Source organism: Dipodomys merriami, unplaced genomic scaffold (genome assembly GCF_024711535.1).
Source record: "Dipodomys merriami isolate MVZ:Mamm:240054 unplaced genomic scaffold, mDipMer1.0.p SCAF_12, whole genome shotgun sequence".
Taxonomy (NCBI): Eukaryota; Metazoa; Chordata; class Mammalia; order Rodentia; family Heteromyidae; genus Dipodomys; species Dipodomys merriami.
This window is the reverse complement of record NW_027202493.1, coordinates 41,429,915-41,441,609: the sequence shown is the minus strand read 5'-3', so window position 1 is coordinate 41,441,609 and position 11,695 is coordinate 41,429,915. Positions and strand designations below refer to the sequence as shown.

At 45.0% G+C, this 11,695-nt stretch overlaps 1 long non-coding RNA gene across 1 annotated transcript in view; it reads left to right on the top strand.

The window, feature by feature from the left end:
• Nucleotides 1-427: 427 nt before the first annotated feature.
• LOC138823071 (uncharacterized) overlaps nucleotides 428-11,695 on the top strand; it is a 50,292-nt gene continuing 39,024 nt past the window's right edge. The window contains exons 1-2 of the long non-coding RNA XR_011370731.1: nucleotides 428-487; nucleotides 749-851. This is a non-coding gene — a long non-coding RNA (uncharacterized lncRNA). The remainder of the gene's footprint in view (nucleotides 488-748; nucleotides 852-11,695) is intronic.

The following is an 11,695-nucleotide window of genomic DNA, read 5'->3' as shown; positions in this document are numbered from 1 at the left end:
TAAGACTGACCAAAAGTGTGTGTGTGTGTGTGTGTGTGTGTGTGTGTGTGTGTGTGTGTGTGAATACTGGGACTGGAACTCAGGGCCTCTTGCTCTCCTTTAGCTTTTTCACTCAAGGATATAGCACTCTACTAACTTTAGCCATAGATCCACTTCCAGCTCTTAGCTAGCTAATTGAAAGTAAGATCCTCAAGGACTTTTCTTCCTAGACAGTCTTTGAACCTCTAGCCTCAGATCTCAGCTTCTTTGTGTTGCTAGCATTACCGGCCTGAACCAAGAGTGCTTGGTTCTGAATTGCTAATGCTCCCTGCAGAAAGAGTGGGCTGGGATGGAAGGGAGGGGTGGGGAAAGGGGCGGAACTTGAGTTCTGGCACTGGCTCTGCCACTCCTGCCCCTGTCCCTGCCGGAACTCATTTTCTGTGGCACTTGGAGTCGGACGTGCTGGTCACATCGTCTACACTCTCTGGCTAGTTGTGAATAACAGCAAGTGAGTTTTCCCATGAGGCCTTCGTCAACCCAGCTGGCCTCCCTGGGCTTCTCTTTCCTCCTCTGTGAAATGAAGGAACAGGACCCCTTGAGCTCTGTTTTTCCTCTCAGCTTGAGTATTCTTTGCTTCGAGAAAGAACTTTCTAAATTTAACTGTTATCACTTCTATGTCAGCATGTTCTGGCGAGGGATAAATTCCAAGGGAACAAGTTTTAAGAATTTATCTTTCCCAGAGAAATAAAAATCTTGTTTTTCTTCTCAGGGTAACATTTAGGAGCTGAGGGCTGGGAGGCGAGAGGAGCGGAATCTGGATTAGTCATCCTCTAGAATTAGAGCCAATAGATGACTGCTTGTCACAGACTCAGGTAACTTTGTCACATTTGGAACAGCGTGGTGAAGACAGAAAAATTGCTCCCCCCTCAAAAAAAATCTCATCAGTGCTGACATCTTGGTATATAACTTTCAGGCTTTTATATGCATGTGTATACTTTTTAATTTTTAAAATCAAAAGTGAATTCATCCTCAACCTAGTACTTACAATCAGCCTGTTTCATAACATGTTTTTCCCCTTATGCCATTAAATAATTAATTACTCTATAATCTTGTAAGAGAAAATCCCTTTTATGGGGGGGGGGATAGCTCTGTGGAAAAGTATATGTTTCTTGGTAAGTGAGAAGCCTTGAGTTCCATTCCCAGCACCAAAAAACCCCACACCAAACCCAAAACAACAACAATCCCTTTGTAACAGAATCAATGGTCAATTCCTGCCTTTCCCAACAAGTATAATCTACGCTTATGTACATTTAAAAGACCTCTGTGCCCTTTAGAATGTACTAGCTATATCTGTTCTACAGGGTTTTTGACTACTTCGTGTTTGAAAGGCAAAACACAGCAGAACCCAGAAGGAAGTCTGGAATAGGCAATTTTCCTTCTCTGATAAGGCCAGCTCTATGCCTTTCTGGGGTCTGGGTAGAACAATGGCACAGCCTGTTGTAGGGTAGTGGGGGGGCATTTCCGGGGCAGGCAGGTCTGGTATAAAACAATCCTAGTGTTGTTGAAGATGGTGTTATTTTCATTCCTGGAGAAAGGTGTGTAGTTCTTATCTTACCAAACTGTAAGAAAGAAACAAGGAGTGAGCAGGAAATTTAGACCCTTAGGCCTTCTGAGATGTGTATTTTCCTTTTCTGGGTTATGATTGATTACTTCTGTTATTTAAAAGATGCTGTGCCCAGCATAAACAAACAAAGATATAGGTTGAAACATAGAAGTTCGCTGGACAAATATTTCAGATACTTGGCCACAGAACTTACGTTGGAAGTAGGTATTAGTGACTGTGAGATAAAATTCTAGGGTGAGCCAGAGGCCAGGGGCTAACACCTATAATAGCTACTCAGGAGGCTGAGGATCACGGTTGAAAGCCAGCCCAGGAAGAAAAGTCCATTAGATGCTTTCTTTCTTTCTTTCTTTTTTGTTGTTCATGGCACTTGAACTCAGGGCCTGGGCACAGTCCCTGAGCTCTTTTTGCTCAAGGCTCCACCACTTGGAGCCATAGCTCCACTTCTGATTTTCTGGTGGTTAATTGGAGATACGTCTCACAGACTTTCCTGCCAGTGCTGGCTTTGAACTGCCATCCTCAGATCTCAGTTTCCTGAGTAGCTAAGATTACAGGCGTGAGCCACTACGACCCAACTATGAGACTCTTGTCTCAATAAAATTACCAAAAAAGCCAGAAGTAGAGCTGTGGCTCAAGTAGTAGAGCACTATCCTTGAGCAAAAGAAACTCAGGGACACCACCCAGGCCCCAAGTTCCAGCCCCAGGACTGGTACATACTCACACAAAAGTCTAGGGTGAGAAGCTTATCTTTCCTAATATACATCTCACTGCTCTCCTCTCCCCTCCCCCCCCTTTCTGTTGCAGACTGGGACTAGAATTTGATATCTGATGCTTTCACACACTGGGTTGCACTCTATCTTCTGAACCATGCCTCCAACCCCCAATATACATTTTGTCTCTAAAATTTTCAAAACCATCACATTTATTTATGTATTTTAAACTGTGACTCTTTGTGTGCAGTGGTGAATTGCCTATATTGCCAGTATCTGGAAAGAGGTGGGCAGAAGGAGAGTCACAAATTAGAGGCCAGCTTGGGCTGTATGTATCAAGACCCTTTCTCAGCCAGGTGCCAGTGGTTCAAAGTTGGGATCCTGGTTACTCAGAAGCTTGAGATCTGGAGGACTGAGATTCAAAGCTAGCCTGGGCAAGACAACTTTTAGAGACTTTAATACAGAGCAAAAGGCAAGTCTGAAGAAGTGGTTTAAGTGGTGTAGCATCAGCCTACCAATCACAAGAAACTGATTTCAAACTGTGATAACACACACACACACACACACACACACACACACACACACACACACACGAACCCATCTCAAAACTACGTCATTATTCAAATTGCAGCATAAAATTTGCTCTAAAAACATGCACCAAATTATCAAGAGGCTAATATCTAATAAAATGTGATCAAACACACAGAATGAAAGTTCAAAGACATATCATACCACTGAAATCAGCAATACAAGAGGCACGAAAAAATTAAGAAACTTTTCCCTTGTTGAGAATTTGTGGTCTAGATGAACTTTGCTGTCCCCTATTCATGTAGTGATTACATAACATTTAATTTAGCTTCTCTGCAATAATAGAAGAAGGAAAAGAAGAGGAGAATGGGCCTGGTACATTGTAAACTCAGTGCAGTGCTAAATGCCAAACTTGACTGCAGTGGGTTTTGATAGTTCCCGTCCTCCATCATGTAGGTGGTGATCCTGTACCCGTGGAGGTAGGTTTGCCATGCAGTTCATCAAATGAGAAGACTGCTTCCGGAAGCTCCATCTTACCCATCGGGCTTTTTTTTTTTCAAGGCTGCTGCTCTACCACTTGAGTCACAGCTCCACATCTAGCTTTTTGGTGACCAACGAAAGGTCAGAGACTCAAAGACTTTCCTGCCTGGTCTGGATTTGAACTGTGATCCTCAGATCTCAGTCTCCTGTGTAGCTTGGATTACAGGCATGAGATACTGGTACCCAACCTCTGAGGACTTTTGATGGCCCTGGTGGAACCACACGCCGGGTTTGTAGACAGAGAGCTGGTGCTGACAGACACTTGCATTTAGACAAAGTGGAAAAAATGGATTCAGCCCTCCCAGGCCATAAACATGCTTCTCATGGCTATTCAGATACTGTTCCTTGGGTCTTGGCCGTTCCAAAGGTCCAAAGGCTATTTACTCTAAGTCCCCTACTTATGTTGATCCCACCAGATTTTGCTTCTGCACAATGACATCCGGTCTGTCTGTGGAAGCTTACAAACACACGTCCTTGGAAGAGTCACATCCGAACACTGTGGAATCGGCTGCCTGTGACACCAAGTTTAAGTTTTAATGCGTCAACTTGTAGCTGGAGGAAAAAAATAAGTGTAGAGGCAGGTTCTTTTGGTAGAGGCTCCCTGAACTGCAGAAGAACAATATTCCTTTCATTTCTTCCTTACCGCCAATCTTGTCATCCGACATTCAAGCTGCTTCTAAGACTACTGCCCAACTACTGCAAAGGCAAACCTCCTCAGGTGTCCCCCCTAGAAGATAACTTAATGATGCTGTGGCTGGTGGTGGCCGCTGTTATTCCACCGGCGGCAGGAAACACCCGAGGTGCGGTGCAGTGGGCAGGCAGGACTTTCACAAGGGTGTAGATCCAAGGAAGGCATGTCGAGCAGGAAGAGAGATCTGAGGAAAGGTATCAATGGAAGGGATGAATGGATGCGGGCTGAAGCAAGGCCTGGCAGGGCATTCCGGTTCCACGATGCCTCTGTGATGCCAAAGAACTCAGCTTCCACCTCTGGAGAATACTAAGAAAATTCTAGAAAAGCTGGGCGCTGGTGGCTCATGCCTGTAATTCTAGCTGCTCAGAGGCAGAGATCTGAGGATTATGGTTCAAAGCCTGCTGGGCAGGTGAGACTCTTATTTCCAATTAACTACTCAAAAACTGGTTATGGATCCGTGGCCTAAAGTGGTACAGCGCTAGTCTTGAGCAAAAAGAGTTCAGAGACAGCACCCAGGCCCCGAGTTCAAGCCCCATGACTGACAAAACAAAAACAAAAACAAAACACTCTGGAAGAATGAAGAGAACATTAATTATTGATATCCATTTTTCCTTCCTAGTTGCTTATGTGTGTGCGCATGTGCGTGTTCATGCACATGTGCGTGTGCTAGTCCTAGGGCTTGAACTCAGTGCCTCGGCATTCTCTATTCCTTAGCTTTTTCATTCCAGGCTGGCTTTCTAAACCACTTCAGCCACAGCTCCACTTTCAGCTTTTGGGTGGTTAATTAGACCTAAGAGTCCCACAGACTTTCCTGCTCAGGCTGTCTTTGAACTGTGATCCTCAGATTTCATTCTCCTGAATAGCTAGGATTATAAGTATGAACCACTAGTGCCTGGCTGTCTGGCTGCTTGATCTTTTTGTATAATTTTGTGGTCAAACGCTGTCATAGAAATCTTTGTGTCCTCCTTACTCCAAGTTCATATATTGAAACTTTATCCCAAGTCCATGGCTTTAGGAAGGGGGACCTTGTGCAAGTTGTTAGGTCAAGAGGGTAGAGCCTCATAAATGGGACTAGTACCCTTGTAAAGGAGACGCCCAACGACCTCTTCCACCCCCTTTGCCATCTGTGAACAAGGGGAGCAGTCTGCACCAGCCACCAGATGTGCCAGAGCCTTGATCTTGAGTTGCCCAGCTTCTAGGACTGTGAGAAATAATTCCGTTGTTTATGAGCCACTTTTTAGTAGTTGGTCTTAGAAGTATGAACAAACAGGCTTTTTGGGAAGAAAATGAAACAAGCTTCTGATGTTAAATTCATTTTCTTAATGTAGAGGGTGAACCTGTATCGAACCTTTCACCTAAATGTACATAATCATGTACATCAGAATGGACCAGAAAGTCTTGGCACTCCAACATTTAAAAACCTTCTGCAACATCTGAGGCCTTCGCTTGAGCTCTTCAGTGTTGGGTGATTCTCTACCTCTCAGCTCAAACTAACTGGCACCAGTGCTGGCTACCACAGCCTGGCCTTCCAGCATCAGGCAGAACATTTTCAGAATCATTTCCCATAATCAGACATCTCACCAAGGGGTCTTGCTTTGTATTTTCCCTTCTCCTTTTCAACTTCAACATCCTGTCTTTGAAACAGTTGTCAAGCGGCAGGTCTTGAGTCTTCCTTTCCTCCCTTCCCTCCTTTCTCTCCCTCCCTTCTTCCTTCCCTTCTTTCCCTCCCTCCCTCCCTTTCTTTACCCCTCCCTCCCTTCCTTCTTTCCTTCCTTCCTTCCTTCCTTCCTTCCTTCCTTCCTTCCTTCCTTCCTTCCTTCCTTCCTCCCTTCCTCCCTTCCTTCCTCTCTCCCTCCCTCCTTCTCTTCCTTCCTTCTTTTCTCCCTCCCTCCCTCCCTTCTTCTTTCCCTCCTTCCCTTCCTTCTGATCCTCCTTCTTCCCCCCATCCCCCTCTATCTTTTATACTGGGAATTGGACTCAGATCCTCATGTTTACCAGGCAGGCACTCAACCACTTGAGACTTGCTTTAGGCCTTTTGCTTTTAGTTTTGTTTTTCAGATAGGGTTTTGGTGCCTTAGACTATGATCCTCCTGCCTCTGACTCCCACGTAGCTGGATGACCGGCATGTGGCACCATGCCCAGCTGTTATTCGTTCTAAGCATACATTCTTATGGGAAAGGACTGCAGAAAGCATTTGCATAGGCCTTTTAAAATAGCAGCTTTGTGAGCTAGCATATGCACATCACCCAATGTCACATGAATTCAAACACTTCTGCACCCTGAGCCCGTTTGCAGTTGCCTCTCAATCTTGTCCCCAGCTTTTGGCAACCGTGGACCTACTTTTAGTCTGTATAGGTTTTGGGTTTTCTTAAACAAAGAAGTTTCCAGTGTTGCTTTTTATATAATTTCTATATCAGTCATCCGAGGACCCATGGGAGCAGCTTTGGATTATATAACATTCCTTTAAAATGGTCCCTTTTTTTGGATGACTTTTGTCTAGAGCTACAGACAGGGTTAATAAAAATTTATGAATGGTTGCTCCATAATGGGTTATTATAATTTATCTTCCTAATCACTAAAGAACCATCTAGACAATAACAGCAGAGATCTCTCCCCGCCCCCCCCCCCAGTCTCCCCTCGGGCCCCTGTCCAAATATAGAGCCCTGAATGGACTATTGATCCAACCAGCAGTGTACGTAGACCTGGAGCCTGGTCTGGCTTTGAGAACAAGGAGAAGAAGCCCACGGGATCCCCACTCTGTTCTTCACAGGAGTCTCCCAGACCCTCCCAGTGCAGAAATCCTGCCTTTGTTCACATCCTCTTGCCTGTAGGGAGTGGCTTTCCTCTTCTCCCTGCCCTGAATTCCACCCACTCTTCAAGATCCATACCAAGATTTAGTGCCTCCCCTCTCCACACGTTGTTCAGGCTCTCTGTGTTCAGATGCCACATAGTTTAGTCACCCTTGACCATAAACAGCTTTTCAGAGGGGACTTTGCCATTAGCCCCTCCCTCAGTACTCCCCTGAGGCCTAGATGAATAGTCTGTCCTGACCCCTACCTCCTGATTCTTTCTTTTTTGGAGCTCCTATATATAGGCCTTTGAACTTTCCTTATTATTTTCTGCTTTATTTCATAGTCCTTTGAGTAGTTCATAATGTTGTGGGTGTCTTGTGGGAGGGAGATTATTCATTTTCAAGTCCTCCTTGGGGAAGTGACATAGTGCCTCGTACATGATAACAATAAAGTAACAGCCATCAGCATGTGCATTTCACTTTGTAGTTTCTAAAGGGCCTTCACATCCCTCTGTGTTTGATCCCTATGGCAATCCTGAGAGAGAGGGATGATTATTAGACTCCTTTTACAGACAAGAAATCTTGGCCTTGTCTCTCTAAGATATTCTGTTACAAACTACCAGAGCTCTGCAATGTGACCCTGGAGCTCAATAAATCTTTGTTGAATTGATGGAATGCGATTTGGCTGGTCACAGAAAAATGGATGAAGGTACAAGAAGTTAGGAGCAGGGTCAGTGCTTATGTGTCGTAACTTTTGTGCGTGGTGGTTCATATCTATAATCCTAGCTACTCGGGAGGATGAGATCTGGGGATTGAGATTCAAAGCCAGTCAAGGCAAAAAAGTTGGCTATATATATATATATATATATATATATATATATATATATATATATATATATATATTTTTTTTTTTTTTTTGGTTAACCAAGAAGCAACTTTATGGAGACGGTTCCAACACTGACTGGTCAGGGCCACAGCACAGTCTCAGGAGCTGATACTGTGACCTTGGACTAAGTTGGCTAGATTTTATCTCAAAAAACAAAAACAAAAACAAAAACAAAAAACAAAACCCTAGCAAAAAGCCATTCTGGAGAAGTGGCTCAAGTGATAGAGCAGCAAGCAAGCAAGCCAAGGAAGAGTGTACAGCACTGAGTTCAAGTCTGGGTAATGTGAAAAAAAAAAACAGTGTCAAATTGAGATTTTAGAGCAAAAGGAGACAGGGTGGTGGGTAGTTATCTAGGAAGTTTAACAGCAAAATACTTTTTTTCTCTGGTTTGGGAAATGGTTTTGCAAAGGGCTTCCTTAGTTGTGAAGCCCTCTGGTTTTGGATCTGAATTTCCCTGTATTATTCCCCCACCCGTCTATCCACAAGCCATGCAGTCCTCCAGGACAGCCAGGCAGGTGCAGAACAGGCTTGGAAGGTCCTGCTTGGAGTCAGAGCGGATCAAGGGCGGGGGATGGCCGGGGACGTGAGGCTTCCCATAGAAATAACAGCAAGCAGGCCCGGTGGAGGTAAGCTCCCTCTGATTGGAACAAGGAAGCCCTGTGGAAAGCAAACACATCCCCTCTATCATTGCTGAGTTTATGGCTCTTTAAACACATCTGCTACAAAAGGCTGCTGTAGGGTAAATAGCAATGGGGGCAAAGGCAGGAGAGCCGGGAGCCAACTGAACCACAGGTATGTGAACTTGCAAAGCCTGTCTTGCTCTGGAGGGTGCACACGCAGGTCCAGGCTGCCTGTTCTCCCATGCGCCCTCTTGGCTCTTTCTGTCAAATCACTCTTTCTAGACACCCCAGGGAGCAACCTAGCTGCAGCAGCTGGGGACATGGTATCTCGTGGGGTACAGTGACCCATCCTATTGCTGTGGACCCCACTATGTGTCACCATCAGGGCTCACCACAGCATCTCAAGCTATTCTTTCCTTTTGTCCTCAGAACAAATCTAGGAGATGAGTCTTTAAGTCTTCATTGACAGAAAGGGAAGCAGCCCAAGGAGGCTGAGTGACTTCGGTCCCCAACATTGTAGCTCGGAGACAATTTCTGCCCCATCCATTATCTTGCGAGGGATTTAACTCTTACACTTGGATAGTTTCTTAATAGTTTCTCCCATTATTTCTCGGTTTTCTGCCTCACATTTCTTTTTTTTTTTTTTTTTTCTTTTTGCTACAGGACACAAGTAATTTGTAAATAAAAGATGACCTTTGGCAGTCACTCACTAGAGATACTTATCTCATTGTGACTGGTGAGGTTATGTTCACTGTTATCATTTATTTACTTGCTGATTTACAGCAAGTAATTCCAAACAGAAAATGCACCAAGTACACAGCTCTCTCCACTCCCATTCCCAATTCATCCATTCCTATTGGCTGTATGCCAATCCCAACTTTTTCTCTTATCTTCTCAAATATTATTTATTTTGTGATAGTACCGGGGCTTGAACTCAAGGTCTGGTTGCTGTCCCTTAGCTTTTTTGCTCAAGACTATCACACTACCACTTGAGCTACAACTTTTGGCTTTTTCTGATTAAGTGGAGGTAAGACTTTCAAAGACTTTTTGCCCAGGCTGGTTTTTGGGTTATGACCCTCAGATCTCAGCCTCCTGAGTAGCTAGAATTAAAGGCATGAACCCCAGCACTGGGCTAAAATTCTTTATTCATTTAATTTTATTATGGTGCCAGTATTCGAGCCTGAACTCAGGGACTTAGCCTCTTTTTTTTGGGGGGGGGTCTGGTTGTGGGGCCTGAACTCTGGGCCGGGGCGCTGTCCCTCAGCTCTTCAGCTCAAGGCTAGCGCCTCTACCACTTGAGCCACAGCACCACTTCCGGCTTTTTTCTTTTTTTGTCGGTCGTGGGGCTTGAACTCTGGGCCTGAGCGCTGTCCCTCAGCTCTTCAGCTCAAGGCGAGCGCTCTACCACTTGAGCTACAGCGCCACTTCCCGGCTTTTTTCTTTTCTTTTTTTTTTTGTCGGTCATGGGGCTTGAACTCTGGGCCTGAGTGCTGTCCCTCAGCTCTTCAGCTCAAGGCGAGCGCTCTACCACTTGAGCTACAGCGCCACTTCCCGGCTTTTTTCTTTTTGCTTATGTGGTGCTGAGGAACTGAACCCAGGGTCTCATGCAGGCAAGGCAAGCGCTCTACCACGGAGCCACCTTCCCAGCCCAGACTTAGCCTCTTGATTGGCTTTTTCTCTTAAGGCTAGTACTCACCCACCTGAGTGATACTTCTACTTCTGGCTTTTTGCTAGTTAATTAAAGATAAGGATTCTCAGATCTGTCTACCTAGGCTGGCTTTGAACTGTGCTCCTCAGATCTCAGCCTGCTGACTAGGAAGCATTTGAGCCACCAGCAGCCAGCTTGATTTCTTTTTCTACACAGTTAAAAATGCATTGCAGATCCAGATGTGTATTCATTTTACAGACACGGAAACTGAGGTTCAAAGTGGTTGAATGAGCACCTAGACTCAAACAGAAGCCACGTGGTAGAGCTGGGAACTCAACGTAAAAACACCTGACCCTGACCCACGTTTCAACCTCTCTAGCTAGCTTCTGGTCTAATCCAAGAGCTTTGGCCACTACTGACTTGACTCTCCTGCGTGGATTACTGGCTCCTGGGTTCATTGCTCAGGCATTGCACTTGTTTTGTTCTTTTGTTGTTGCTTTTTACAAATAATTATATTATTATTAAGGTGTTTTACAGAGGGGTTACAGTTCCATAAGCCAGGTAATGAGTACAATTTTTCCTGGACAATGTCACCTCCTTCCTTCACTTTCTCCCAGTTTTCCCCTCCTGTCTCTGTCCACATGTCACATAGCTCATTTCTTACATGTCCTCCTTTGGTGCCACTTCTGCCTGTCTAGTACGCATGCCTTCAGTCATGGTGGGGCGCAGAGGATGAGTTAAATAATGTCTGGAGCAGGCTGTGTCCCCAGGCGAAGGGGCTGTGTGGACACACAGAGGGGACATGCTGGCTCCTCTCCCAGATGTGCCCACGCGGCCTCTCTCAGAACTGGTCTAAGGTTTCCTTCCAGCTGGCTCATCCTGTGACCTTGGGAAAGTTCTGCCTCTCTGCACCTTTGTTTCACACTCGGTTATAAAACAAGGCTAATAATACTTTCTACCCCGATCATTAAAGGGAGAAATGAACAGACAAGCCCCGTAGCTCCTCCTTATAGTTTAAATACCACAAGAGTAGAAGATATGGGAGAGATCACTGAAGCATCCTCTACTGGAGGTTAGACAGACAGATGGACAGACAGACAGACAGAGGCAACAGCTGCCTAGATGGAAACGCATTTTAACCAAGATGTATTCTCCTATGGAAACTGTGTTTCTTATAGATTCTTCCTTTTTTTGCACAGCTATTATTATTATTTTTAAATCTTGCACTTTGGCTAAAACACTGCTTCTCTCTGAAATGTCCTCCCCCACTGCCTCCCTGACATTGTGCCTGTCACTCAAGGCCCCTCTGAAATGCCACATTTCCATGAAACCTGCCTCTATTCTTTCACCTAAACTCTCTCTCTCTCTGTCTCCCCCTCCCAGTGCTTTGTGTGTGATTCTCTTCAGTTCATATTCAGCCAGGTGTTATGGTGTTGTTGTTTTTTTAAATACAAATCTTATCATTCCATTCTCCTAATATATCATCAGTATATCAAAGACAAGAATAATGTCATTTCCATAGCCCCCCCTAAACTGCTAACATAGCCTTTTTTTTTTTTTTGGTCGGTCATGGGGCTTGAACTCTGGGCTTGGGCACTGTCCCTGCGCTCTTCAGCTCAAGGCAAGCGCTCTACCGCTTGAGCCATAGCACCACTTCTGGTTTTCTAGTGGTTTATTGGAG